The sequence below is a fragment of the Xenopus tropicalis genome, chromosome 5, assembly GCF_000004195.4.
Source record: "Xenopus tropicalis strain Nigerian chromosome 5, UCB_Xtro_10.0, whole genome shotgun sequence".
NCBI lineage: Eukaryota > Metazoa > Chordata > Amphibia > Anura > Pipidae > Xenopus > Xenopus tropicalis.
The window spans coordinates 103,589,883-103,617,325 of record NC_030681.2 but is presented as its reverse complement, the minus strand read 5'-3'; the positions used below and the strand labels follow the sequence as shown (position 1 = coordinate 103,617,325).

General features: G+C 41.1%; 1 protein-coding gene across 6 annotated transcripts in view; it reads right to left on the bottom strand.

Moving 5' to 3' along the window:
• lpp (LIM domain containing preferred translocation partner in lipoma) overlaps positions 1-27,443 on the bottom strand; it is a 176,876-nt gene that overhangs the window by 135,557 nt on the left and 13,876 nt on the right. For 3 of the 6 annotated variants that reach the window (XM_018093939.2, XM_012963148.3, NM_001113876.1), the window contains 1 exon segment: positions 9,514-9,574. The gene's annotated coding sequence lies outside the window, so the exon portion shown is untranslated. 6 annotated transcript variants of the gene reach the window in all.

Here is a 27,443-nt window from a genome sequence, read left to right as displayed (position 1 = left end):
TCGGTTTGATGAGGATTTGACTGAAAATTCATATTGAAATTCAATTAACTATTGAGATCATAATTCTGAATTTTAACTCTTTAAATGTCACAGAACGTAGAATCTATGTTCTGTGGATAAAAGGAATAAAGTGTCACAGATCGTAGAGTCTACGTTCTGCAGCACTTCTGGTTTGGGAAAAGAGAAGCAGCTTTTAAAGCAGAGGCAGGAAATAAATGTCCCCTAGGGTGTGATGGCCAGGGGCCCATTAGAAAAAATAGGCACGTGGATAATACTTGTGTCATTTTCTGGTCTGGTTTTATTGGATTTTAGCAATTTTATTGCATTCCGCATTGTTCTTTGTTACTTGTTTTTGGCCATGGAAATTTTGTCTCCTATATATCCATTTGGGTGCCTCTGTACACCACATAGTCTGGTATAAATCCCTATACCATGAAAAATAGCACTTCTTTGTTGTTGTTGGTATTTAGAGCTAAATCTTGTTCCAGAAGCATAAATACATATAAACTCAGGCAGATTTAGTAAGCTCAGGGGAAATGTGATAATATAATAAGACTAATGGCACATGGGCTGGTATACCACACCTCCCAACTGTGCCACGTTTCTCAGGACAGTACCAATTTTTAGCATACAGCCCACAATCCTGTATTGTATTTTTAATATGCTGCATTGGCCCACTTGTCTACATCCAGCTCTTGGTTCCCTGCTCATCAGAAAAAAAAAAAAAAAATCCAAGGCAGCCTTACTTTGAAAGGAACAGCATTTTTGTTTTCTTCTTCGTCCCTTCCATGTCAGTACGCATGGGCAGTATTGCCCCCACAGCTAGGAGGTAGGACCTATATACCAAAGCCAATCAAAATTAGCCCTTACCTATAAGACCATGTGACTTCCTCCTCACCACTGTTATTTTTTGTCCTACTGAACAGGAGGTAGGATCTCCCTCCTCACCATTTTGTGATTTCAGAGTTTGATTTTTCTTTTGTTTTTGTCATTTTATTTATTTATTTTATTTTTTACCTCTGTGTATACATAGAGGGATGATTCCCAGGTAATGGAGAAGATTTTACCTGATGCCCCAATAAGTAAAGTAATCAAACTTTCACCTATTGGGAAGAAATGCAGGTGTGGGCATACCCATGGTCCTAGCCTTGTGCTAAAATAGCCCCCTGCTCTATTCCCATGTATGCACAGTATGCAAACAGCTGCTTAGTGGGAAAGTATACAGGCGTGGGTATTTCCACTTTCCTGCCTGTGATCAATTGAGTCTCCTTTTTCCTATGGTGTTTTGAGCCTTTGAAGACATTTCGGACTAAAGGGCCATGGGTATGGATATGGGCTAGTGATAACTAAGCCTGAATCTGGTGAGTATGAATCTTCAGTCTCCACTGTGTGTTTGAAATGCTCAGTGCACTGAGAAGCCTGCATACTAATGAGCTAATTATGGCCCTCAGCTGAAGGCTGTCTGGGTTCTTGTGGGAGTTGCCATGCTGCTGACTACTCACTGCTATCTGGTAAGGCTCCTTTAGGGCACTTTGCTATTGATATCTTTAGTGTTTTTACTGTAAGCCTGAGTCCTCTGTGCAGACACAGCAGGTATGGGTGCAGGTATGGGTGCTCGTATGTGTGCTCATTTACACCAGGTGCTTCCAAGACTGTTCTAGGAGTTGCACTGCTGTAGCAGTATGGTATCTCCTTTTCTTACGGGGAGTCTGCACCTTATAACCAGCCTTTCTCCAGGGTTCTGACTGGAGTTTGCATTTTGCCTACAAGCCAATTTTATCCTGTAAGGTGTTTGTATGCTTCTAGGCCTACTTGCTATTGCTGTTTCATATTGTTAGCCTTTCTTGGTGAGTCGAGTCTACCATGCAAACTCTGCAGGTATTGGGGCTCATTATTACACTGGGTACATCCAGACTGGCTGGGAGTTGCACTGCTGTAGCAGTATGGTATCTCCTTTTCTCGCAGGGAGTCTGAACCTTATAACCAACCTTTCTCCACGGTTCTGACTGGAGTTTGCATTTTGCCTACAAGCCAATTTTATCCTGTAAGGTGTTTGTATGCTTCTAGGCCTCCTTGCTATTGCTGTTTCATATTGTTAGCTTTTCTTTGTGAGTCTACCATGCGGACTCTGCAGGTATGGGAGCTCATTATTACACCAGGTGTGCCCAGACTGGCTGGGAGTTGCACTGTTGTAGCAGTATGGTATCTCCTTTTCTCACAGGGAGTCTGCACCTTTTAACCAGTCTTTCTCCAGGGTTCTGACTAGAGTTTGCCTTTACCTACAAGCCAGTGTTATCTTGTTAGGTGCTTGTATGCTTCTTGGGCTCCTTGTTATTGCTATTTCATATATGTAGAATTCCTTGTGAGTCAAATCTACTGGGCAGACACAGCAGGTATAGCAGCTCTTATTTCATCAGGGGCTTCCTGGTTTAACTGGGGTTTCTGCTGTGGCAGTGGTGTACCTTTTCCTGCTTATTTTATTTCTGCAGGCCCTGGTTGGGTCTTTGGCTTAAAAGGCAGTTTTTTCCTACCAGGTATGAACAGAGTTGTAGTTCAACCACTCCTTTTTCTTTCTGGTGTGTTTACAGGTATATTTCTGTCTGCTAGCATGATAGGAGCCAACATTAGTAAATGTTTGATTGCTCTGTGACTGTCATTTTGCATGACTGCCGGCTTGTGCTATGACTTTTGCTTACGTGCCTGTTGGTCGTTGTCCTGGTTATGGCCTTTGGTCAGCGTGACCGCTGTTCTTGGTCCCTGTTAGCCAGTTTTTTGCTATGTCTCTGGCTTGCATGACTGATGTTCCTTGTTTTGGGCTTTGCCTTGTGTGCCTGTTGACCCTGGCCGTGATTATTGTTTTTGGTTTGCTTGGCCGTTGGTTCTGTCTATGGCCTTTGCCTCACTTGGCTGCAGTTCCTGCTTATGGCCTCCGGCTCATCTGTCTACTGCCTCTGACCCCTGGCATCAGACTTTCTGCTATAGCCTTGACTTGCTTGGCTGCTGGTCCTTTTCATGGACTTTGTCTTGTGTGTCTGTTGGCCCTGATTATGGTCTTTGGCTTGCTTGGCTGTTGGTTCTGTCTATGGCCTTTGCCTAACTTGGCTGCAGTTTCTGCTTATGGCCTCGAGCTCATCTGTCTACTGCCTCTGACCCCTGGCATCAGACTTTCTGCTATAGCCTTGACTTGCTTGGCTGCTGGTCCTTGTCATGGACTTTGCCTTGTGTGCCTGTTGGCCCAGATTACGGTCTTTGGCTTGCTTGGCTGTTGGGTCTGTTTATGGCTTTTGTTGCCCTTGGCTGTGGTTCCGGGTTATGGCCTTTGGCTTGCTTTGCTACTGCCTCTCACCCCTGGCAGCAGAATTTTTGCTATAGGCTTGCCTGCTGGTCCTTGTTTTGGACTCTGGCTTGCTTGCCTGCTGGTCCTTGTTGGCTTGAGTGGCCACTGGTCCTTGGTTTGGCCGTTTTCTTTGCTTGGTTGCTGGCCCTGGTTCTGGCCTTGACTCACTTGGCTGCTTCTTCCATTCTGGCTTTTAGCTCACTTGGCCGCTGGTTCTGGTTTGCTTGGCCGTTTTTTCCCAGTTCTGTCCTTTGGCTTGCTCGGCAGTGGGATCTGATTTTGGCCTTTGGCTTGCTTGCCCATTGGTTCCAGTTTTGACCTTTGGCTCACTTGGACATTAGTTTAGTCTTTGACTTGCTTGTCCATTGGTTCAGACCTTTGGCTCTGGTTTCAGCCTTTTGGCTCTGTTTTGGGCCTTAGTTTGCTTGGCCATTGACTCTGGTTTTGGCCATTGGCTCCAGTTTTGACCTTTTGGCTCACTTACCCATTGGTTTTGGCCTTTGGTGTGACCGTTGGCCCGGTTCTGGTCTTTGGCTTGCTTGGCCATTGGCTCTGATTCTGGCCTTTGGCTTGCTTGGCTCTGGTTCTGGCCTTTGGCTTGCTTGGCCACTTGGCTCTGGTTCTGGCCTTTGGCTTGCTTGGCCGCTTGGCTCTGGCCTTTGGCTTGCTTGGCCGCTTGGCTCTGGCCTTTGGCTTGCTTGGCTCTGGCCTTTGGCTTGCTTGGCTCTGGCCTTTGGCTTGCTTGGCTCTGGCCTTTGGCTTGCTTGGCCTTTTGGCTCAGGTTTTGACCTTTGGCTTGATTGGCCTTTTGGCTCTGTTTTTGGCCTTCAGCTTGCTTGGCCATTGGCTCCAGTTTTGGCTTGCTTGCCCATTGGTTTTGGCCTTTGGCTTGCTTGGATGGTGGCTCTGTTTCTGGCCTTTGGCTTGCTTGGCCGTTGGCTCTAGTTCTGGCCTTTGGCTTGCTTGGCGTTTGACCAGTTTTGGCCTTTGGTCCTGGTTTGTGGCTCATTTGACCCCGGTTTTAGCCTTGGTTTGCTTGCCAACTTGCCCTGTTTTCTGTCCTTTGGCTCCCAGGGAGACTGGCCCTGGTTAGGAGCTTAGGCTCATAGGATGCTGGCAATTGTTTATGAGGCTGCCAATTTTGGTGTGCTCCTTGGTGCAGGTGGCTGCTGGCCTTGGCTTAGTCCTTGGCGTATATGGTTGCCAGTCATGCTGTGGTCCTTGGTGCAGGCATGTGGTTGGCTGCCTTTGATATGGTATTTGGTTCACGTCATGGTGTGCCTTGGCGCTTGTGGCTGTCTACCTTAGCTGCTTTCTTTGCATGTGTGGGTGCTTGTTTTTCACCTTGTATTCCACTCCTTACTAGCAGTGGCTAGTTTAGGGAGCGGTTTCTTTGCAGTTACAGTATCTGAACAGTCCATCAGTGGTTGCAGAGTCATGTATTGCAAGCACAGCGCTAGTTTTTTGCTATTGCTTGTGTGTTAGCTATCTTTCACTCTGGGCTCTTGCATGCAGGGAGGGCAGCTGGCGTGTTCTCCAGTGCTTTGCTTGACATGTCCACCACTGCTTTCTGGCAGGGTGTTGGTTTGTCCGCTGGTTGTTTAGCATGCATAGTATATGGCGCTTCTGACTTTCATGCAGGGTGGCTAGATGGTACATTGAGTATGGGCTGGCTGTGCACCAGTCGTTCCATGCATGTTTTCCAGTTGATTCCAGTCATGTTTTACTGGTTAGCTGATCTTCCATCTGCAGGTCGTGTACAGTTCCTAAACCTGGCCCTAACATTGCTGGTTAGGTAGCCTCTCAAGGTTGGTAGCTACAGTGAGTGGTAGGAAGTTGGGTTTCAGCCTGTCATGCTCTGTTACAGGCTGGAGTCCCTAGCTTGTTTGTGCCATAGGGGGGCTTGATGGCTAGTGTGCCCATCTTTGGCTGATCTCTGGGGGTGTTGAGTTTGACGGCTGTCAACACCAATTTAAGCTGATACCGGTGTGCTTTGGAGCTAGATGCTTGTGTGCCACAATTATTTTTCTAGGGCCCCAGGTTAGTGCTAAGGATTGGGGGCATAGAGACAGCTCTAGTGGATAATGCATCAGAGTTGTGGTTAACTGGTTGGTTGCTGCGGGGCTGGTAACACCAGTGAACTGCCCAGTGTCAGAGTCATGATTGTGACCATTTTCTTCTTGTTGGCAGAGGATCCTCCCGAGCCGGGCTTGGATGTTTATGGCAACCGTAGTGTGGAAATCCCTCTGGTCCCTGAGAGGATTCTTGTAATGGTCCGTTTTTTCTTGTGATGCTTGATTTGTTTTTAGCATCTGTTGATATTATTGTTCCCACCCCTTATATTTTAGGGGCATGGCTTGGTAGATCCCATGCGTACTGACATGGAAGGGACGAAGAAGAAAATGAGAATTTCACTTACCTCTTATCGTAAATTCCATTTCTTCTAGTCCCGACATGTCAGTACGGGGTTTCCCATCCCAAATATTTGCTTCTTGTATTGCTTGGCAAATGTATAACAGTGGTGAGGAGGAAGTCACATGGTCTTATAGGTAAGGGCTAATTTTGATTGGCTTTGGTATATAGGTCCTACCTCCTAGCTGTGGGGGCAATACTGCCCATGCGTACTGACATGTCGGGACTAGAAGAAATGGAATTTACGATAAGAGGTAAGTGAAATTCTCATTTTCTTTTACACAAGACAAGTGAGAGAGCGCAGCATGAGAGTTCTAGGAAAGAGAAAAACTTTGCTATTGCTATTCTGCTGGTACAATTGTAGGTGAGTTAATACTTTCAAACTATCCATTTATGCATTAAACTTACTGGCTTGTCTGGAACGAATGAACTGCTCATTTCTACAGTGATCTTACCAGCACATCTCTGGGTTTAATATGCCCATTATCCATTTATTTTAGTGATTATACTGGCACATCTAGAGTTAATATGTGGATTCTGTGGTAAGTATATTGGTACAGCTCAGGTTAATATTCTGATTATCCATTTTCTGTAGTTATTATACTGGCACATCTTGGGTTTATATGCTCATTTACCAATTTTTTTTGGAGTAATTATACTGGCATGTCGGGGATTAATATATATATATATATATATATATATATATATATATATATATATATATATATATATATTATACACACACACATCTAATTTTAATATGATAATGATCTATTTTGGGTAATAATTATGCACCTGGGGAGTGTTTTGGTAAAATGGGTGTGGTATTTGTGACACAGCCATAACCTGGACTTGGTTAAAAATTCCCTACATCACGCTCACCAGATCTTTTTGTCCCTCTTTCTATTTTTTAAATGTTGGGAGGTAAGGTATATACATCAGCGGAGAAAAGCCAATCCTCGCCACCTGAATATGTGTGTGCTGGATAACAAAAATGAAACAAAAAGGGTTCATGTGCAAAAGACATTCAGTTTCTACTTATTACAGGTATGGGATCCCTTATCCGGAAACCGGTTATCCAGAAAGTTCCGAATCACGGAAAGGGCATCTCCCATAGACTCCATTATAAGCAAATAATTCTAATTTTGAAAAATGATTTCCTTTTTCTCTCCAATAATAAAACAGTACCTTGTACTTGATCCCAACTAAGATATAATTAATCCTTATTTGAGGCAAAACAAGCCTATTGGGTTTATTTAATATTTAAATGTTTTTTAGCAGATTTAAGTTATGGAGATCCAAATTACGGAAAGATCCCTTATACGGAAAACCCCAGGTACCAAGTATTCTGGATAACAGGTCCCATACCTGTATATACATTAATTCCAAAGGCTCTACCCTCAAACTTAAAATTTGGCACTGGGGTTTTCTTAGATGTTCTAAGGAAGGGAGCCAGGAAGGAAAAGCAGAATGTTTAGGAGAGGCAACAAAGTAAATAAAGTCAATTATTGGGACAGCAAGGTGAGGTAGGGTAAGAGTTAATGAAATTGAAGGGAGTAGTAAGGTAATAAAAGCAAACAGTTGGTAAGAGGAAGTATGTGTAAAGACTGTAATGCTTTACTACTGCTAAACAGAAATATAACTGTATATTTGTCTGTCTGCAACACCCATGAGACATATTCAAATGAAATTAAGACATGCAACTCACTATTTTACATTTCTTGTCCATTCACTGAAAGAGTTCTCACTGTCACATTAAGCAGCCTCCCTGCAATGCATTGATTATTGAAGTCTGAGCTGGCAGTGCCGTTTTATAAATCAATGTGCCAACAAGATTTCATTAGGCATGCTCTGAAGTGAATCAATACTATCACAGCTTCTTGTTTTGTAAACAGATGATTAAAAAGGTGAGATCAGGACACAAATCCCATTTAGGTCAGTGGGTAATTTTTTTCTGTGCTCTCTTTCTCTCACAAGAGGGCTTACTGTAGAATGAACATTAAACATTTAGTGTTCACTTCTTTCAGGAAAGTTATAAACATTACAGGAACAACTATGGTATGCACAGAAATATTAAAATATATCAATACAATAAATACAGGATTTGTTAACCATTTAATACTACAATCGCTGTAAAACACAATAGCGATTATTTACTAAATAAGTGCAAAAAAAACTCAGGACACCATGTAATCCCTCAAATCAAACATCTTTTCCATAGTTCAGACATAATTGTGCCCCACACACAGTGGGCCAAAACATCAGATACGGAAGTCCATATGGTAATTGTGGAGGGTCTACAATATTGGGCTCTATACACACACATTATTGTGTAGGCCCTCCTGCAAAAAATCAAAAGGGGCCTGGAGCACTGAGGGCACACCCCTCCCACATCCACAGCCGCTTGCTCCTGCCCACTGATGCTAGAGTATGGCAGGCGGCAAAGTTTAAAGCAGGTGGGACGCTGGAGAGAGAGCCCCCCTCACTAGACCCCGCAGGGTTGGCTGTATTATAGCTAGGCCAATGACAGTATCCCTTTAACATATGAACTAATGTCTATCGTTCATGCCAGTAATAAAACCTGACTGGTAGAATAAGGGAAGTGAGAAGCGCAGCCAGCCTCTGCCCATTCACCTAAAAGCTTGCTGTGCCAATGGTGTACAATTTGGAAATAGAAAAGTAACAGGCATAAAGGTTATCTCACAGAAACCAGTGGCAAAAATACTAAGCACAACATATAGACATCTCATTAAAAATATATGTTGCCTGCAGTGGCAGCAAAAAATACATGATTTGATAGAATAAGCAGAACAAGTAAGCCCTGTTTATATGGCTGATGCAATGCATAGGGGAAATCTGCTCATTTTAAGGGACATTGTCACCAGAATAACAGATGTTTACTTTTTACCAATTACAATGTGTAATGCTATATAAAGTAGAGTTGACAGAAGGATGCTCTACTTTTCTGCTGAAAAAGTTATTAGCACTATTTATTCTTACATAGGGGAAGCTGTTCTTGGTACAATGCAACTATTTTAACTTCTTTTTCTGGCAAACAAAAGACCCTTGTCTTTCATGCTTTGTAGCAGGTTTCATAATTACAGAATATACACACCCTCCTGACCCATATTTCTGCTTATCAGGGTGAGGGGGGGGGGAGATTAAAGGCCACATGTAGTAAAAGGTGACCCAGTTCTTTTTTTGTTTTTGAGGGGGGCTAAGGGAGGGAAAAATGCCTTCCCCTTCTCTGGATCAATGAGTCGATGTGCTATTAAAGCAAAGAAGGCACACAACATGGGACGGACGGGAGGAGATCAGCCTTTTGCTCCACTGGTGTATATATGCTTTGTGTGATATTGGCCTAAAGCTTCTACTACTAATACAGGTATAGAACCTACTATTATCCAAAATGCCCAGGACCCCAATCACTGGCACTGGAGACTGTGTGAGCAGGATATTCAAACAACTGTCAAGCCACCCCCAGTTCTTGGTCCAGGCCTTTGTGGCCTGCCCACATATCCAGGCCTACTGGTAATGCAATACAAATAAGTCTTATGAACAGACCGTGAGAAAAAAAAAATACACTAAATAACCACATTAAGCTTATGGGTCTTTAGTTGAGCAATAAACTGTGTGATGACAGTATTCCTGTAAGATACTCTAGGAGCCATCTCTCATAACTGAGCAGCACTTATATGACACTGTTACACATATTCATAACATCCAACATCCAGTTCAACTTTTTGTTTTTCATCATAACTCACATGTAAGCAAGATGGAAGATGTAGTTTGGCAATTTCTAGAGAAGTCGGTGGTTGTAAGCCCCTGAAAAACATAATAAATTGCTCAATTAAAAGTGATGAAATGCACAATTGACTTTACTGGAAAACTGCAGGGGAGGGAGAAGAGAAACTAGAAAACAAAACAATGTCAGCAAAATAAGTACAACTAGCCAGGTAGCCAAATAAGCCAAATGAGTAAGGGCTTGGACTATTGAGCATTGCTTCCTACGTTCCCCCGCGTTTCACCTGCTTTGGTGCTTAAATGCACCTGTGTGAGTACACCACGATAGGGAATTATGGGCTGCTTCTGTTTCTGTGTTCCAAGTAACCACAGCAGGGGAAACACAAAAATAGATGCTCCTGAGTACAAGCCCTAACATTGGCCAGGTAGTCATATATTGTTGATTATTAAATTCTCACCAACCCCTCTGAAGTTACTCCCAGTTGCCTCAAAGCAGGTTATACTTTATGAATTTGTAACTTCAAGGCAAGATTTGGAGCCATAAAGACCATGAGTCCTGTCAAGCAAAGCCTCCTAGTCTGCCAGTCATCATTAGGCTATAAAATAACCAATCGCAGCCCTTATTGGTCACCCCCTAGGAAATGTTTTAATGCTTGCGTTGCTCCCCAACATTTTTTACACTTAAATGTTGCTCATGGGTAAAAAAGGTTGGGGACTCCTGAGCTATTGTATATAATAGTCTTAGAAATATAGGTTGTTTCTGCTTGAAGAATTTGCTCCCCCCCCCCCCAAACTGAATCCTGGTTTCAGTGCATCCCTAAATTCAACACAAGCAGGCACACTGAGTTCACAGTTTTACATTTACAGAAAATAGTTTTGGTACAAACAGGAAACTACAAAAAAATTATTCTTTTGAAACAGCCATGGCAAAGGTTCTCAAAATATGAGTTTTTCTACATAACATCAGCAGGAGTGTGAGTTCTGTGCAAGTAGGCAGGATAAAACACAATCTTTTCTTTCTTCTGGTACTCTATCCTTATAGTCTCACTGTCAAATAATTGTTGAATGCTAAAAAAAACTACAATGTACTGCAAGGCAGCTAATTACCGACACAGCTCTGAGACAATCCTAGACAGAAGGGTGTCTCAGACTAAATCTCTCTTGCACTATATAAACAGAACTGGGATACACTAGAGGGCAGCTCACATCTGTAGGTCAGACCACGCTTCTGAAATTCCAGCTCTCATTTGCTTTATCTGCATTATTTACAGTCACAAAGAGAAGGTGAAAAAGAAAGCCCCTGCCCCTCCCTGTACTAATCAGTGAAGAGCTGTAAGAACAATGCATGCTGTTGCACAGGTATACAATACAAGATGAATTATTTAGTACACAGACACAGGAACACAATTTAAAGAAAACTAATTGATACACCAAATGCAGTCTTATTAGGCAACTTTTTCCTTTGCTATGCATTTGAGACTAGGGGGCCGATTCACTAAAGGTCGATAAAACGAGCGCTATTTATAGCATGCGTTAAAAATGTTATCGCTTCTTATTTTTTACGACTTAACGCACGATTCACTAAAAGGATATTTGCGTGTGTGGCCCCCCACCTGTCTGGCTGCTTTGATGACTTACTCTTGTGTAAGCTTTAAATGGTATCAGTACTGTGATTAACTGGCCCCCTCCATGGTTCTCACCTCAGATTCAGGCTGTAAACCGCCTGTATTGTTTAAAAATGTAATCCCCTGTGTTGTTCACACCTTTTAATCTCTGCATTGTTCACCCCCTGCAGTGTTCACACCTTAAGCTCAGACTGTAATCAACCACATTGTTCCCCTGTTCACACCTCAGACTGTAGGAGCAGTAGAAACCCACAAATAATCCCTGCACACTACAAAAAGAACATATAATGAGGTGGTACTGCAATTAAAAAGTTTTTTAATATATAGTTATTGTGCAGACTGTAGGAGCAGTGCCAGCATTGTGTCACTGTATGCTGCCTGTGTGCCCCATACACACAGGCAGCATAGGGCAAGCAGAGTATGGCACACACAGGCAGGGTAAGGCAGGCAGAGTATGGCACGTCTTTGCTGTACTACAACCATTAATATGGGTATGGTCATGTGATAACACGGGTGTGGTTTCAAGTGGGTGCGGTTTCAAAAAGGGGAGTTGTCAAAACTGGCTTCCATTATCGGCCCTCCACCACGTAGGTCTGAAAAATTCCGGCCCTCGGTACCACAGAAGTTGGACAGCACTGCTATAGACTAAATGCTTACCCACTGGCTTTTCAATGAAAAAGCCAGGATAATAGCTGATCAGATTCCCAACTACAGACCGGTTTCGCCCTTCTTGGGGCTCATCAATGTAGTGCAGGGTTTTCTGATCAGCTTAGGTAGAGCCAGGAGTGGGGATTCACGAACAAGCTAAAAGGGTTGAGGAGACCGCCTCATACGTATGCAAATAAGTCATAACAGGATTCTGGGAAGAAATTCCTTTAGGCTCTTAGAAAAGTCCCATTTAAATGGGCTTGTCCCATCTACATGGGTTTATCCTATAGACTAATGCTTACCCACTGGGTTTTCAATGCAAAAGCCAGGATAATAGCTGATCAGATTCCCAACTACAGACCGGTTTCGCCCTTCTGGGGGCTCATCAGTGTACTGCAGGGTTTTCTGATCAGCTTAGGTAGAGCCAGGAGTGGGGATTCACTAACAAGCTAAAAGGGCGAAACCGGTCTCTAGTTGGGAATCTGATCAGCTATTATCCTGGCTTTTGCATTGAAAACCCAGTGGGTAAGCATTAGTCTATAGGATAAACCCATGTAAATGGGACTTTTCTAAGAGCCTAAAGGAATTTCTTCCCAGAATCCTGTTATGACTTATTTGCATACGTATGAGGCGGTCTCCTCAACCCTTTTAGCTTGTTCGTGAATCTTTGCACAGACTAATGCGATAATTAGTGCATTTAACGCTTATGTGTTTGTGAACCATGCGTTATTATTTCTATGCGAGAATTAACGCAATGCGTTAATATCGCCTTGCGATGATGTGTTATTTAGCGCATGCGATATGCGTCTTAGCGCATGCGAAAAGACTTTGATGAATCGGTACTTATTTATTGCGTCAATTTTAACGCAAAAAAACACGCAATAAGCGTTATCGACCTTTAGTGAATCGGCCCCTAGGTGTTTCTGAACTGCAATATGGTTGCTAGGGTTTTGCAAAATATCAGAGAGGTTAACTTAAAGGGCAGCTATTTAAAGGGGAAGCAAAGTCTTCCTACCTGACTTGAGGAATTACTTTAAAATCCCTTAGAATAAGCTGTTTTCTATAATATATGTATTGCTTGATTGCTACCATTTAGGAGCTGAAAGCGGAGACATCACTCTTAGAAGTTATATGCCTTCCCACTGGCCCCTGCTGAAAGAGGGTAAAGCATGTCTGGTGCCCTAAGTAATAGTGCGGTGGCAGAGTAGTGCAGGGGGTGAGCCATTAATTTTCTTTCCCCCAAAACACTAGTCTGACGCCATGTGCATGTTCCTAGTTGAAATCCATGCTGGCATTTCAAGACCACCAAATAAAGGAAAGCTTTGTGGTTTGGTAGTTTAGAATAGAAGCAATATTTGCCCATTTTGGATTCCTCATATGTACTTTCCAAAATATATGGTTTCCTGGGGGAAACCTACTGTTAGAAGATGTTTTGGCCTTGAAATCTGAAGTACAGTATGCCAATTTCTGTGGTGGTGCTTTAAAGTTTTGGTAGTATACTGAGGTTTTTTTAGGGATGCAACTGGATTCGGTTCGGGATTCGGGCAGAACCCAGCCTTTTTTTGATAGATTCGGTTTCGGCCAAACTGAATCCAAAATCCTAATTAGCATAAACTAGCATATGCTAATTAGCATTCGGAAAGGGTTACATTTAAGGGGGGATTTTTTACAGCGCGCTGAGACTTTTAACCCTTTCTGATCCTAATTAGCATATGCTAATTCGGATTCAGGTCAGGATTTGGCAGAATCCCTCAGGGTGGGTTCGGGCGAACCTAAAAATAAGTGGGTTCGGTGCATCCCTAGGGAGAAAGGGGTCTTGAGAAAGGTCCCGATGGGGACCGAAACGTAACGTTGGCTGTTCATGCGTTTTTAATACACAATTGATTGTTTTTGGAACATAACTCGGTGTTGCTGGTCTTTTTTGGATATTTAAGTCATTTACCTTGCACCCGAGCTAAGAGCTGAAGCAGAGTGCCACCCTGGGTTCGCTATATATATATATATATATATATATATATATATATATATATATATATATATATATATATATATATATATATATATATATATATATATATATACACACATATACATACACACACGCTATATATTTATAAAAGTTTAGAAAAAAAAAAAAAAAGATTAGAAAGCCCAGCTTGTCCTGTAATTTAATGTTTAGTTTTCCTAGGCAAACTAAAATTACTCTTTAGGAAAAGTCCCTAAATTGAAATGACAAGCAAATTAAATGCAAATTCCTGTTGGCAATATCCTTATTACAAGGCTCATGTAGATGTGTAACTTGGTTTGATGGCAGACCGATAGATTTAATAAGAGCCAAAGACAAATTCATTAAAAAAATGTTGGCAAAATGTCATCTAAAAGACAAAATCTGAAAATTGAAAGGCAAAAATCTGACAACCTATCACCACTTTTATTTCGTCTTAATATCACCATTTTTGAGAATTCCTTCAGAGTTCACTTCACAAAGAAATATATCTTGGGCAGCCAGTAGCCAAAGTATTGCCAATATTCATTATCTAACAAAGTGTGGCACTTTGCCAGAGACACAATTCTAGAAAGTGAACTCCAGGAAATTTTTACAAAGCCCCGTTCACTTTCGGAGTGCTACTGGGTTTGTGCGTAAGTAGGATGAAAAGCAAAGAGGCATCTGAAGAAATGTTGGCGGGACAGAGGATTTCATGCCATTGATTCCTGAACATCCCGACAGTGTGAACAAACAGCTTTGAGGAGAAAGAAATAAAAGCTCCGCTGCTTGTGATCTTACAATCAATTACTGCCTTTGACAAATAACGAACAGAGCAGTTAGGGAATCTGGCCAGATGCCAACACCCCGCTGCTTTTGTGCATTTTTCCCCCCCTTTGAAATAGTGTTGATTCTAGGAAACTCTGTGTTGGGTGGTGGAGGTGGAAAGCAGTGTCTTTTTAGGAATGCTTTTATATACCCGATGAACCATATAACTGGATAATCCAACATTACTTTTTAACTCTTAACAGCTATATAAACATACTTTATGTATAATTTGAAGCTGTTGACGTTGCTCTTATTTATGGCAGTGAAGCACTGGGATTGGCTGCCAGAAAGAAACACACCTAGATTAAAACTGATACAGGGTAACAATCACTAATATTCTTAGACTGGTTTTTGACCTATTATGCAGAATGCCATTATTCAGAAAGCTTAGTTTTTGTTCCCTCTATTTAAATCACTTTTTTCCGGTTATTTATAAAAGCATTTCACCAGTTTCCCTCTTTTTTTTAAGCAATGAAAATCCTTTAACACCGGTCAATATGAAAGCCATTTTTTTGCACATTAAAGTAATTTATCGAAAAACTAGTAAGTAATTCAAAAATAAGTTTCCGTTACCTAGTGTCAAAGAATATAGAAAGGTTTAAGTAATAATCAGTTATTTGAAAGGTGGGTAAGGTAAGTTTTATCCTACATGCCAAATAGTGTATTTGGTAGGTGCTAGGGTTTGGCATGTGGTGGAGAGAGAAGGCAGACTGGTAGGCATAATATAAAAGAAAGTGAACCCTGCACCTCCCACCTTATAGGGAAATCACCTTGGGGTACATATAAAAACTTGCCTGCTATGCTTATCAGACAAAATTCAAATTCTTTATGTGCTATGGTACCAAAGAGAGGGCATAGAAGAGGAGAGCAGCGAATAAGACTATACCACCAGTTGTGGTCACCGTATCAACTCAGTTGCTGGATATTTGAAAATGTATGTGGCTAGCACTCATGAATCAGCAAAACTTAACTTTTATTCCAAACCTTAAAGGAGAAGGAAAGTCATTTTGATATTTTACTGTCAATAGATTTGCCACTTTAGTGCCTAGAACACTAGATTAAGGTGGCCATACACGCACCGATATTATCGTACGAAACCTCGTTTCGTACGATAATCGGTGCGTGTATGGCATGTCAGCGAGCCGACCGATATCGCAGGAAGCTGCTGATATCGGTCGACTCGCCGATCGGCCAGGTTAGAAAATTTTGATCGGGCGCCATAGAAGGCGCCTGACCAAAATTCTCCCTTCAGAGCTGAATCGGCAGAAGGAGGTAGAAATCCTATTGTTTCTACCTCCTTACCTGCCGATTCAGCCCTGAATGGTGTGTGGCGGATCTGACGATGTTTCGTGCGACCGACGGTCGTACGAAACATCGTGAGATCGCCACGTGTATGGCCAGCTTTAAACAGCCCTAGAAGCTTTCTATGTTTGTTTAAGATAACAGCTGCCATTTTAAGTAGCTTCCTGCTTGCAGCTCTAGCCCTTGGTAGCTCACTACACACATTCCTAAGAGTGGGGGAGTGAGTTTTATGAATTCTCTGGAATATATCTGAAAAAGTTCTATATTGTGCATATGCTCCCACAAGCCCCATAGGGGATACCTGAAAAAATCTTTTCCATGGGGAAAAATGGAAAAGATGATGGCACAGGGCAAAACTGCCCTGGGCTGTTGAATATTTTGTTGTTTTTTTTTAAAGAGGGGGAGTGCCAGCCCGAGGTAGCAGGTAAGTAACTAGAATCACTGGGGGAGCCTAACATTTGGCATTGCCCCTAGAGATTGTACCTTTCCTTCTCCTATAAAGGATTCCAAAAAGAGATATGATATATCACAGAAGTATAGGGACAAAATCACTAAGGGGCACATTTACTAAGATCTAGGGATGCACCGAATACAGGATTCAGTTCGGTATTTGGGCTTTTTTGGCAGGGTTTGCTTTCCCCCGAATCAACGGTTCTGGCTGAACCGAATCAGAAAAACATTTTTTTACCCTTCCGGATCCTAATTAGCATATGCAAATTAAGATTCATTCGGTATTCGGCCAAATCCATCGGGGTGGATTTGGGGGTTCGGTGCATCCCTACTAACATCCAATTTTTTTCTGGGCTTAAAACTCGATGTGGTATAAATTCGAAGTAACCACTTGAAAATGCTTATGCGTATGTTAATATTAGCATATGCTAATTAGGGTTCAGATTCAGTTCGGCTGGGACTGTAGATTCAGCCAAATCCAATCCCTGCCCAAAAAGGCATGAATCCTGGCCGAATACCGAACTGAATCCTGGATTCGGTGCATCCCTATTTTAAATATGTACTGTAACACACTGTCATGTGTGCCTATAATGCAACTATAATGATGTGGATTAGCACATTTTAATAAAGGGCAGAATTGGCAGGCTGAAATTGCCACATGTTCCCAGTGACATAATGGCATAAGGCACAGCCAGTAACAAATCCAGGTTAGCAAGGTCTAATACTAGCCTTTATAAAAAAAAGAGTAGCATTTTAAAAATAATATTTAAAAAGTCTTAACCTTTAAAGCAAAAGTTTGGTGGAAGGGACAGCTATGAAAACATTAAACTCAAGTTTTGTCTTATTAATATTTGTTGATATTTAGAATTATCTTCGTAGTGGCTGCTACACTGAGTTGTGGTTATTCCCAGACCTTGGTTCCCAGAGAATAAATAAATATAACAGAAATAATAAGCACTCTTTTGTTGAGGAATCTGAAGGAATGCAACTTAAAGGGCACCAATCATAGCAAAAATGTTTCCTCCACCAGAGATGTGGACTAATAGAGCCTGCATTTAGGTTGTAGCCAGAAAATACATTTTGTCAATCGATCTGCAGCCTGCACTGGGAGGGAGGTTGGTCCAAATTCCTACGGCCACGCTAGGATTCTCTGCAAGTGCATAATGAGGAGTGTCCAGCTTGCTCGTTATGTGCATGTGAGGATCAATAAACTCCTTCATAGGCCCAGATTTAAGGAAAGGCCACAAAGGCCCAGGCCGGCAAAGTTTCAGGGCCAGCGTGACGCCCACTTTCTGCAATAATATTGAGCTGCGCCCGGACTGTGACATGTTTAAAATCTGCTCTAGCTCCATCGGTGCTTACCTTAACAAACAACAGCCATATATATTTTTAATTAGAATAACATTCAGAATAATAGGCAAACATACGTCATTGTCACTGAACTTGAACACAGGTTCAAATTGGCCTTTATCCAAGAAAAAAAAGGCATCATGACCTAGTGGCAAAATAGGAGGCATTATAATAATAATAATGCATTTCTTTAAGATTTTACATAGTTTTTAATAATTTAGTGGATAGTTTCATAGACCTATTTAAAATAAGAACATGTCAGCAGTTTATTTGTAACCTGGAACAGTTCCACAAAAAATAATTCCCAGGCAGAAAACATGCAAAACATGGGACTTGTCTCAGGAGCTTAGGGACAAAGTCAGGGGTTGATCAAAATATAGCAGTTAGCAAGCTTTGTGTCTGAGTCTATGTTATGAAAGACAGTTTGCCTTGCCTAAATCAGGGATGTTCAACTGAAGACCCATTAGTCAGATTATAACATTGTTTTCAGGCCTAGATTTGTGGCAAGGACACAAATGCCCGGGCCTAGGGCGGCATAAAATTAGTGGCGGCATGCCGCCCAGCCGCAAGTAAAAGTTTTTCTCAAATGGAGCACTGGGGACTGGACGCGCAAAAATCTTTAGCGTGTCCTCTCCCCAGTTCTCCTTATGTAAGTGAAAATCAGATGCGCATGCGCACAATGGTGGGGGAGGGGGTGCAGGGGTGTGGACAAATGCAAATCCAGTGCTGATTGTATTATACTTCCAATAGTATGTTGTACGAGAATAATTAGCCCACTACATGCAAACATCACTGGCCTAGATGATGTATACAAGATTAGACCAATGAGTCAGAAGTAACTGTCCTACCAAAAATGTTACCAACACAAAGCCTGCAGGTAGAGAAACAACTGAGAAGGGACAGTGAAAAGTATCTTAAATATTGCAGAAATGGTACAGACTTTTTCATTATTTATATTCACAGGGCTGTATTTATATATAAGCACCCGAAGGCCTGTGCAAAGAATTGCAGTTTTAGGGGGTGCCCCTTGGTTGCTTATATAATTGCTAAAATTATAAAATACTAAATACAGCCCTATATATTCACATTTCCTATTTCTATGAAATTAAGCTTATATATATTTTTTCATGATAGTTCCTTGTAAAGGGACACTGGGGCTGATTTGTTAACATAGGTACAGTATGGGACCAGTTATTAAGAAATCCATTATCCAGAAAGCTCCAAATTATGGGAAAGCCTTTTCCCATAGACTCCATTTTAATCAAATCATTTTTAAAACAACTTCCTTTTTCTCTGTAATAAAAGAGTACCTTGTATTTGATCCCAACTAAGATATAATTAATCATTATTGGAGGCAAAACAATCCTATTGGGTTTAATTAATATTTAAATAATTGTTTAGTAGACTTACGATAGAGATCCAAATTATGGAAAAATCCCTTATCCAAAAAACCCCAGATCCCAAGCACTCTGAATAACATCAATGAATAATCCTGGGTTTTCTGTTTGACAGAAAAAGTACTGGTGTGCACATGCAGAGTTATCATTCATGGTTGGAAAAAGAGACTAGTGCACATGCGCAGTAAGCAATTGGTGGCATCTGAATGGCTTTTGAACAAGCGCAATGATGCCATGACATCACTAAGCCACACCCCCTTTGGTGGCATCATACCACATGTGGTGCGAATCCTCTGAAAGGTTTCATGTAAAAGTTGATGTCTTTATTGGTGTAGCTCCGTGGTCAGTGGACAAAACATGATTACCATTTATTCACTTTTAAAGGAAATCCCCCTTAAATTCTGTGCAGGCAGCAATCACTTAAACATGGCAATCAGTTCAAAGACCTACAATTACTAGGGCAACACAATTATCTAAATTGCCACATATTGCATTGCCCTTAAATGGGGGCAAAATAAATTGCATATTTATAAATATAGATTGTAAGCTCTAACAAGCAACAAGTTTTAATCTGTTACATGTTTATTTTTTGTTAGCCATCTGATATAAAACTCTTGTAAAGTGCAACATAACTGTTCACACTATATAAATAGATGGTGCATATGACAAAGTTCAATTGTAGTCCTTACATATTAAACAGACAACATTAATTCGAACTGAACTGATGAATAAAGCAGAAGGACACATGTGACAAAATCACATTTTGATGAAAAATAACAACTGCATTAATTTCAAAAAGCAAATAAGGATTAATTTCTGTATTTGGTAATTTCTTTGTTGAGGACTTGGTTTACATCTGAATCTAAAAATCCCTGATTTGGTGTATTCCTCAAAGGTGAGTGAAATCGCAATCAAGGTATGACTAAAATGCATGGTTTTGACATGGTACATGTAAACAGGAAAACGCACTGCACCCCAACAAGCAAAACAAGCATCCTTTTATAGTACGGTGGGGTAAAGTATATCAGCCGGCAGAATGGCCTACCACAAGCCATAACTGCTGTCAAAAAGTTTTCCCTTAGCAAATAAGGCAGACTTGGGTGTTCATAGAGACATCACAGATGAGATCCTATGTAAACACACCCCAAGAAGCAATCTATCATTGTGCATTTTCAGAGGACTGACTTGTTATAATACACTACAACAAAGGTACCTACTCCCCTCCCCCCACCATGACATCATGAACACATTCCCACCTCTTACAGCAGGTTACATCCAGGTGAGTGGGGTAAAGCAGGCTCTTCCATGAACTGAACTGTACCCAATGCTGATGCCCTTTCGCCGACTCGTAATCACCAAACGTAGCTGAGGCAATTTTTGCATTTCCTCTACTACCCAATAAAAATACAGCCAGGTCATGATGATTCTACCTAAAACTCTTGGGAGATTCCTATAAATAGTTTATTGTGTCTAGAGTTGGAAAATGCAGGATACAATCATAACTGCACTGGCTAATCAGAAAAGAGATTTTTGTGAATGTTGTGTGTTTTTAGGGTTGCTGCCCATTCTGCAAACTATACCAGCCTTCCTGGCTATCATCAGTTATCCTTCCTCCCTATCAATGACTGGCTTCTGACATAATGTCTAGCCCCTAGTGACGAAGGCCTTATAAACATTTTCTGTGGTCTCATTTCTGTTAACTGTTTATTGCAAATACCATTGTATTGCTGCTTACTGTGACTACATATACACAGACATAATGCATTATCATTTACACTATCCCTTCTTAGCCTGATCACTGCACATCTCATGGCCTTATGGGAAATAAAAATGGCTGCTAGCACCACCTAGAAAATTAAAACCATATACTTTCTCATGTCCATCAAAGCAATAAAATAAGGTACGTCTAGAACAAAACAGTGGCTTTTAAACCAGTTTTCCAAAAGGGAACTTTCTTAAGACTTCCCTATTATTAAAGGATCATATTTGAGCTCATAATGAAATACATTTACACATTCCCCAAAACAATTTTAGTTAAAAGAAAACAAACATGTGATGATCCTTTTCACTGTGCTGTTGTTTAATGATGTCTAATCGTTCTTAGACAGTAACAGGATTCCCACTATCACCCCAGCTGTATCACAGCCACTCACCTCTCTGCCTTCTACTCTCTGCAACCACTTCACAGTCAGTTTAAATGGAGATCCAGAATAACGGGGGCACTAAACCTGAAAGAGACCACAAAGCAGGCTTAAAACATAGGCAGGGGGATGTCACATCTACTAAAGCACTCATATCCTGCTTCCAAATCCTGACTCACCTCCCCTCCTCTTTCAATAGATCAGAGCTTTGGGTAAACATTTCCAAATATGGAAAACATGACCAAGAAGCCTGTCAAATATCACCCTTCTCTTGCTTTTTTCCCCATTTTGGTACTTAGGGAGAAAAAAAATATATGGAGACAGAATTCCAGCCAGCTTGTATCATTAACCCCAGGAGACTGGGCTCTACTTGCTGCCACTTTGCTTAAATTCCTCACATAGCAACTGAATACCAGGTTTGCAATTAGGAGTTTGAGCATTCTGTAACAGAGCTGTACATGCAGGAAAAGGCAGTTCTGCACTGATAACACACTGCATTCATCCACTGATCTCTTACAACAATAAAGTCATATTTTTTCAGCTTTGTTTGCAAAAGACTCAAGGATTAAAGCTCCAGGGTTTCACCTTAAGCACTGAAAACGATTTGCTTATCTTTTATTAGGCCTACCTGTAAAGGTAGCCATATGCGAGCCGATAAAATGTGACAGTCATACAAGAGCCGATAAAATCTGCCAAGAGTCTGCAGCTTATTGGCCCCTGTATGGCCAATGCTTGAGATCTGGGGCTTTCCAGATAAGAGGATTTTGCGTAAATTGGACCATCATATCTTAAGTCAGCTAAAAATCATTTAAACAAGGTACTGTAGTATTATTATTACTACAGAGAATAATAAAAGCAGATCCGCTCCTATCCACTATTTAATGTAGCTACACAGACAGGCGTGGCATCGACCTGCGTGCAGCTTCCCTGAGCAGATTTTGGCTCACAGAGGAGTGGATCCACTTTGCTCAGCCTGCCTACAAAATCAGGGGGAGAAAAGCAGAATGCCACATAGTGTGCCCTTAGCCTAAAGAATATCTTCAGTTACAGAGTTTGTGTGGCACATAGGAGGAAGTTGTTCCCTACTTAGAGTTTAAAATCTACAAAATGTTCTGTTGCCATCATACACAACATACTGAACCAAACACAGTAGTAGTGCTCCATCATCAATATGCAAGTAAATGATTAATCACTCTATATAACAATCTGTCTTAAGATGGCCATACACAGAGCTATAAAAGCTGCCAATGGACCATGTTGGCATTGTATCAACCCATGTATGGGGCCCTCTGATGGGGCTACCCAACCAATATCTAGCTGAAAATCAGGCAGAAGTCAATCGGGCAGGTTTAAAAATCCCGGTGGGGCGTGGAGCCAATCGCTTGTTGGTGCTGTCCTCAGGCACTTTGTTGTCTGCAGGAAATTGTGCTTACTGCAAGACAAAGTGCTCTATGTACCATCACCTTTAAGACCCTTCTCAACACTTACACAATAATATGTATGGTTACTTTAAGAGACTGGGTTTGTGTTCATCAGTCTTGTGATAATGGGCATTACAAAGATCAGACCAGCACGCTAAGTATCCTTATCAGTACAATATCTACGTCAGCGCTTAGAAATTTTTTCCATGCAGCATAAATTAATGTCATGCAACAAGAACTATGAATCTCGGAAACAGACTGTGGGCCATAAAAATGCCGCAGAGGTCCACATCTGGCCCACAGGCCTTCAGTTAGACTGTCCAGAATTACAACATAGAGGTAAGTTTGTGTGTAATTGCATTTATTGGATAATAGCAATCAGCTCTATATGAAGAAAGAAAACTAAAAGTTAGTGGGTTGTACAGTTTCCCTATTTTGTACAGTTCTGCCATTTTCCTAATGCTATCAAGCCGAGATAGTCCAAGTGCTATTTTACCTTTTGCTAAACAAAGTGTGCTAATTAAAGGGGAATGCACCTTTTTATTTATTTTTAAATAAAAACATTTACTCGGAGGGTTTAAATTTTAGTCCTAAAAATTGTGCCTTAGGGTGAGGCACAATGGGCATACAATTCCCGTCTCACCTCCAGTGTTTTCTTGGTAGGCGGAGAGTAGTAAATCTGCTACTACATGCTCATGGGTGTAGCTGCACTGACAGGCACAGTGTCAGCCTAAATGCAGCTGTACAGAAAAAACATGAAAGCATACATTTTTGGGCTGATCTTTGCTCTGTTGCTACACTCAAGCCAGTGCTGTGCCAGTCAATGCAGGAACACACAGGAGCATATGGGGCATAGGACTATACACCAAGGGGGAGATTTACTAAGGCACGAACGCTTTGAATGTGTCTGAATGAGTATATATATGAGTCGCAAAAAAATTTGTATTGTTGCGCTGAGTACAAAAGTTTCAGATTCATTCAAGCTTCAGTATCATGACTTTCCTTGGGCCAGGTTGGAGCTGCAGAGTGCCATTTATTCCTCTGTGAGGTTTTTCCGCCGTTTATGATCGTTCAATATGATAAAGTCGCGACGGCGGCAAAAAAGTAGCAAAAAAAACTAAAAAGTTGCGAAATTTTCATTTCCAATCCAAATTTTTGCCATTCAGGATTCAAATTCATGCTTTGGTAAATCTGCCCCCTAGTGTGCCCTTACCCCTACAAACCAGATAGCAGTTAAAATTCCAGGCCTGAGTCAAGCAAGTCAAACAATAAAAAAATGCAAACTCAAACTTAGTTTTAATGTAAACTCAATTAAACCAGGAATTAGGTTTTAAATTATGACCTGCAACCAAGTTAGTAAGTCAGGCCTGTAACTAGAGCTCTGCAATGGGCATGATGTAACACTGAGGTACCCTGCACTGCATGTTTCATCACCTACTAATTAGTGATTAGGAGCAATGAATATCTAGCACTTATAGGGAGCTGTTAAAAGGTACAGATCAACATATACACACCTGATTACAATGAAAACAGTTAAACAAATCATATCAATGAAAGTTTTGATGTATTTAAGTGCAAAACTAAGTGGAAGTAAATGGTATATTAAACTTGATCTTAATCTATTCTAAGTGGCCCTTGTGAGCTTCTGCTACTGTGTAACCAAGCTTTTCACTCTATTAAGTGATCCTATAAATGGGTGCACATGCTGTTTAAAGTAGGCTTCCATAATCCGCATTCATAGTGACATTATTTTCCTACAACATTAATTAAAGAGTGCATAATTAATCCTAAACCATTTCTTGGCTGCAAAGATGAACTGTAGTCTTTACAGGGAAGCACTCAAATAATGTAAGTTTTGGTATGGTTTATCTGTATTTATTGTAAGTAATTTTAAAAATAGTCTGCGTCTGCGTTATTCATTTAGTTTTTTTTCGAAAACCAAAAATGTAAATATATCTGAGGTAAGCTATTTTTAGCCAAGAATTAAATTATATGTATTTGTGCAAATTTTTAGAGGCTTTGTTCAGGAATGAAAGAAATGTATGTGTGGGATTTGTTATCTAGAATGCTTGGGTCCAGGGCCTTCCTGAATAAGGGTTTGTGTGTGATTTGGAGCAATATAAGATAAAGCTCTTTAAAAATGTTACAATCCCTAAGGGCTCTGGCAAACGGGGAGATTAGTCGCCCACGACAAATCTCCCTGTTCGCGGGCGACTAATCTCCTCGAGTTGCCATCACCTGCCATCCCACCGGCGAAAGTGTAAGTCGCCGGTGGGATGGCACACGCGGCGCGATTTCGGCAAATCGCCGGTGTGCCATCCCACCGGCAACTTACATTTTCGCCGGTGGGATGGCAGGTGATGGCAACTCGGGGAGATTAGTCGCCCGCGACTAAGCTCCCCGTGTGCCAGAGCCCTAAAAAGAACAATAGAATGGTACCCTCCCATATAGATTGTAAGCTCTACGGGGCAGGGACCTCCATCCTCTTGGGTCTTTTGACTCTTAACTTATTGCAACTGTATCTTGTGTTTATTTGTATAGAGAGGGTACAGGGCAGCAGCTACTTCATTCTCAGTGGCTACAACCTGTTACCCCACTTTCTGTGTCCTCTGCGTCTTTAATACATCCTTACAGACACAAGGCCCAAAACAAAAACAAAACCCAGAAATAAAAGGTTGCAGTAGGTGCTAAAAAGTGTGCCAATGATAAGTAGCATTAAATTAACAATGCAAAGAAAGAAACTGAATAAAATGCATAATTTTACAAAGCCTCAATAATTGTGGCAAAATTACAGAATGGCAACTTCCTTACTTAGGTACAAATGTAGCAACATAAATCCAGCTCTTGCAATAACTCCATATCACAATGCCTTTCTCTCTGTTAAAGTTAAAGCTAAAGTTGCTGAACTTTAGCATGCTTTTTAAAAGGCACACTATAAATGTCACAAAGAAAACTGGATAAATCTAGTAACACCAAACACAAGTTGCAAAACATGATGTTACACTGTTCTTTAAAGGGCACCTGTCTCCCTAAAATTGTTTTTCCCACCGGAGGGAAAACAATAAATCCACACGCCATTTTGGGAAACAATTGTTTTTAAAATGCACTAGGCCACCCACAGCGGGAGAGAACTTCCACTGTGGGCAGCCATGTCACGGTACCCTCATTATGCACATACGTGTGACATCACACACTTGCATAACAAGCAAACGTTATGGCACAACATGGACACCCCTACCAGGAGCTCCCTCCTTGTGTGTGGCCTACCACTGTGGTCAAGGGGCAGTTTTACCAGTAAAGATCCAGGGCTTCAAAGTTGTGCACAGGATTCTGTTAGAAGTGTCAGTGACACTCACAGTCAGTGAGCTCTGGCAAGCTGTTTTGAAGCTAAGCTAAAGGTGTTACAGCAAAACATCAAGCAGAAATGAGAGTCACCAGTCATAGAAATAAAATAGGGCTAAATATTAAAGCAAATTTTGAATGAATGATTGATTCTGAAGCAAATTACACTGGTTTCTGACCTGCCATGTAATGTGAGGCAGAATGAATTTATTAGGCCTTTTGCTTCCATATTTTTTTTTCCTGTTACAGTTAGAGCTGCATTATTTCTAGTCATGTGATCTCTGAGGGAGCACACAGCCCATCACTAAATGGTGGTTCAAGGGAAAGGGCAATATTTACAAATATTCCAGTTTCACAAGAATCTTAGGGTATCGTTTTCCTTTAAGCATACTAAAACCATTATAATACTTGTTATAAGTGCAAGACACATACCTCCATTCAAATGTTAAATTATGCAGCAGTGACAATCCCAGGATTTGATGTTTTGGAGACTGCGTATTATTCTGGGAAAATGGTTGTATTTTCAAAGCTACAGCAGACTCAAATACAGCTCAGACCCTTCTTCCCTGAACATCTTTACTGAAAGTCAGGTTGCTTCCATAGAGAATAACAACTTCTAATGTTAAGGGTCACACTGTTATTTTTGGGATGCGCACATTGCAGGGATTTTGGCAAAATAAAGTGATACTCCAGGACACTGGGTCCTAGGATGAGCACTTGTGCATCACTTTGAGTGGGGGTTGCAAGTACTGCTTTAAAGCACACAGACTGCATATAAATAACAATATGGATGTTGCGCATTATGGGATTAAAAGCCTTATGAGTTATTTGGCCATTACCATCTTGCTGTCACACAACATTTTAAGTGCTGATTATAGTTTAAGATATTTAAATGTTGGCATCAGCTCAGAGGATGCCAGCTTTCAAATACAATGCAACAAGGACACAGTGAAGATCATACATCTCAGGATATTGCTCATAGTAGAAAAAAAAAGGAGAAAATCTGCATGTGCAGCATTTGTGGCAAAATTAGCACTCAGGCAATGCAAATAAAGCAAAAACAAGTGAAACACCAAAGGGAAGCCACACACAACAGATGTGTCTTTAAAAAAAAATCTACTGAAGCACATTTTGCTCTGAAAAGACTAAATTCCTCACAAACATCTGATACAATCGCCTTACGCTGTATGGAAGGAGTTGCTAAACTAAGCCAGAGGTTAGATGCACACACTATCAGGGGATAAAATCTATCCCAAAACAGCAAGCACGTTGAGAGGCAAGAGATTTTGGAAATGTTCCAACAACCTCTGCCACACAGGCCTTTGCACATTTGGTGTTGCTGTGTTTTTTTACATTGATTCAGTAGCTTTTTCTATAACAGTGGTTTCTGTATTTCTTCAGTTTAAGACTCATTTTGAAGTGAAACATTTGGTCAGGGCTTCAAATTGGCTTATAATAAGGA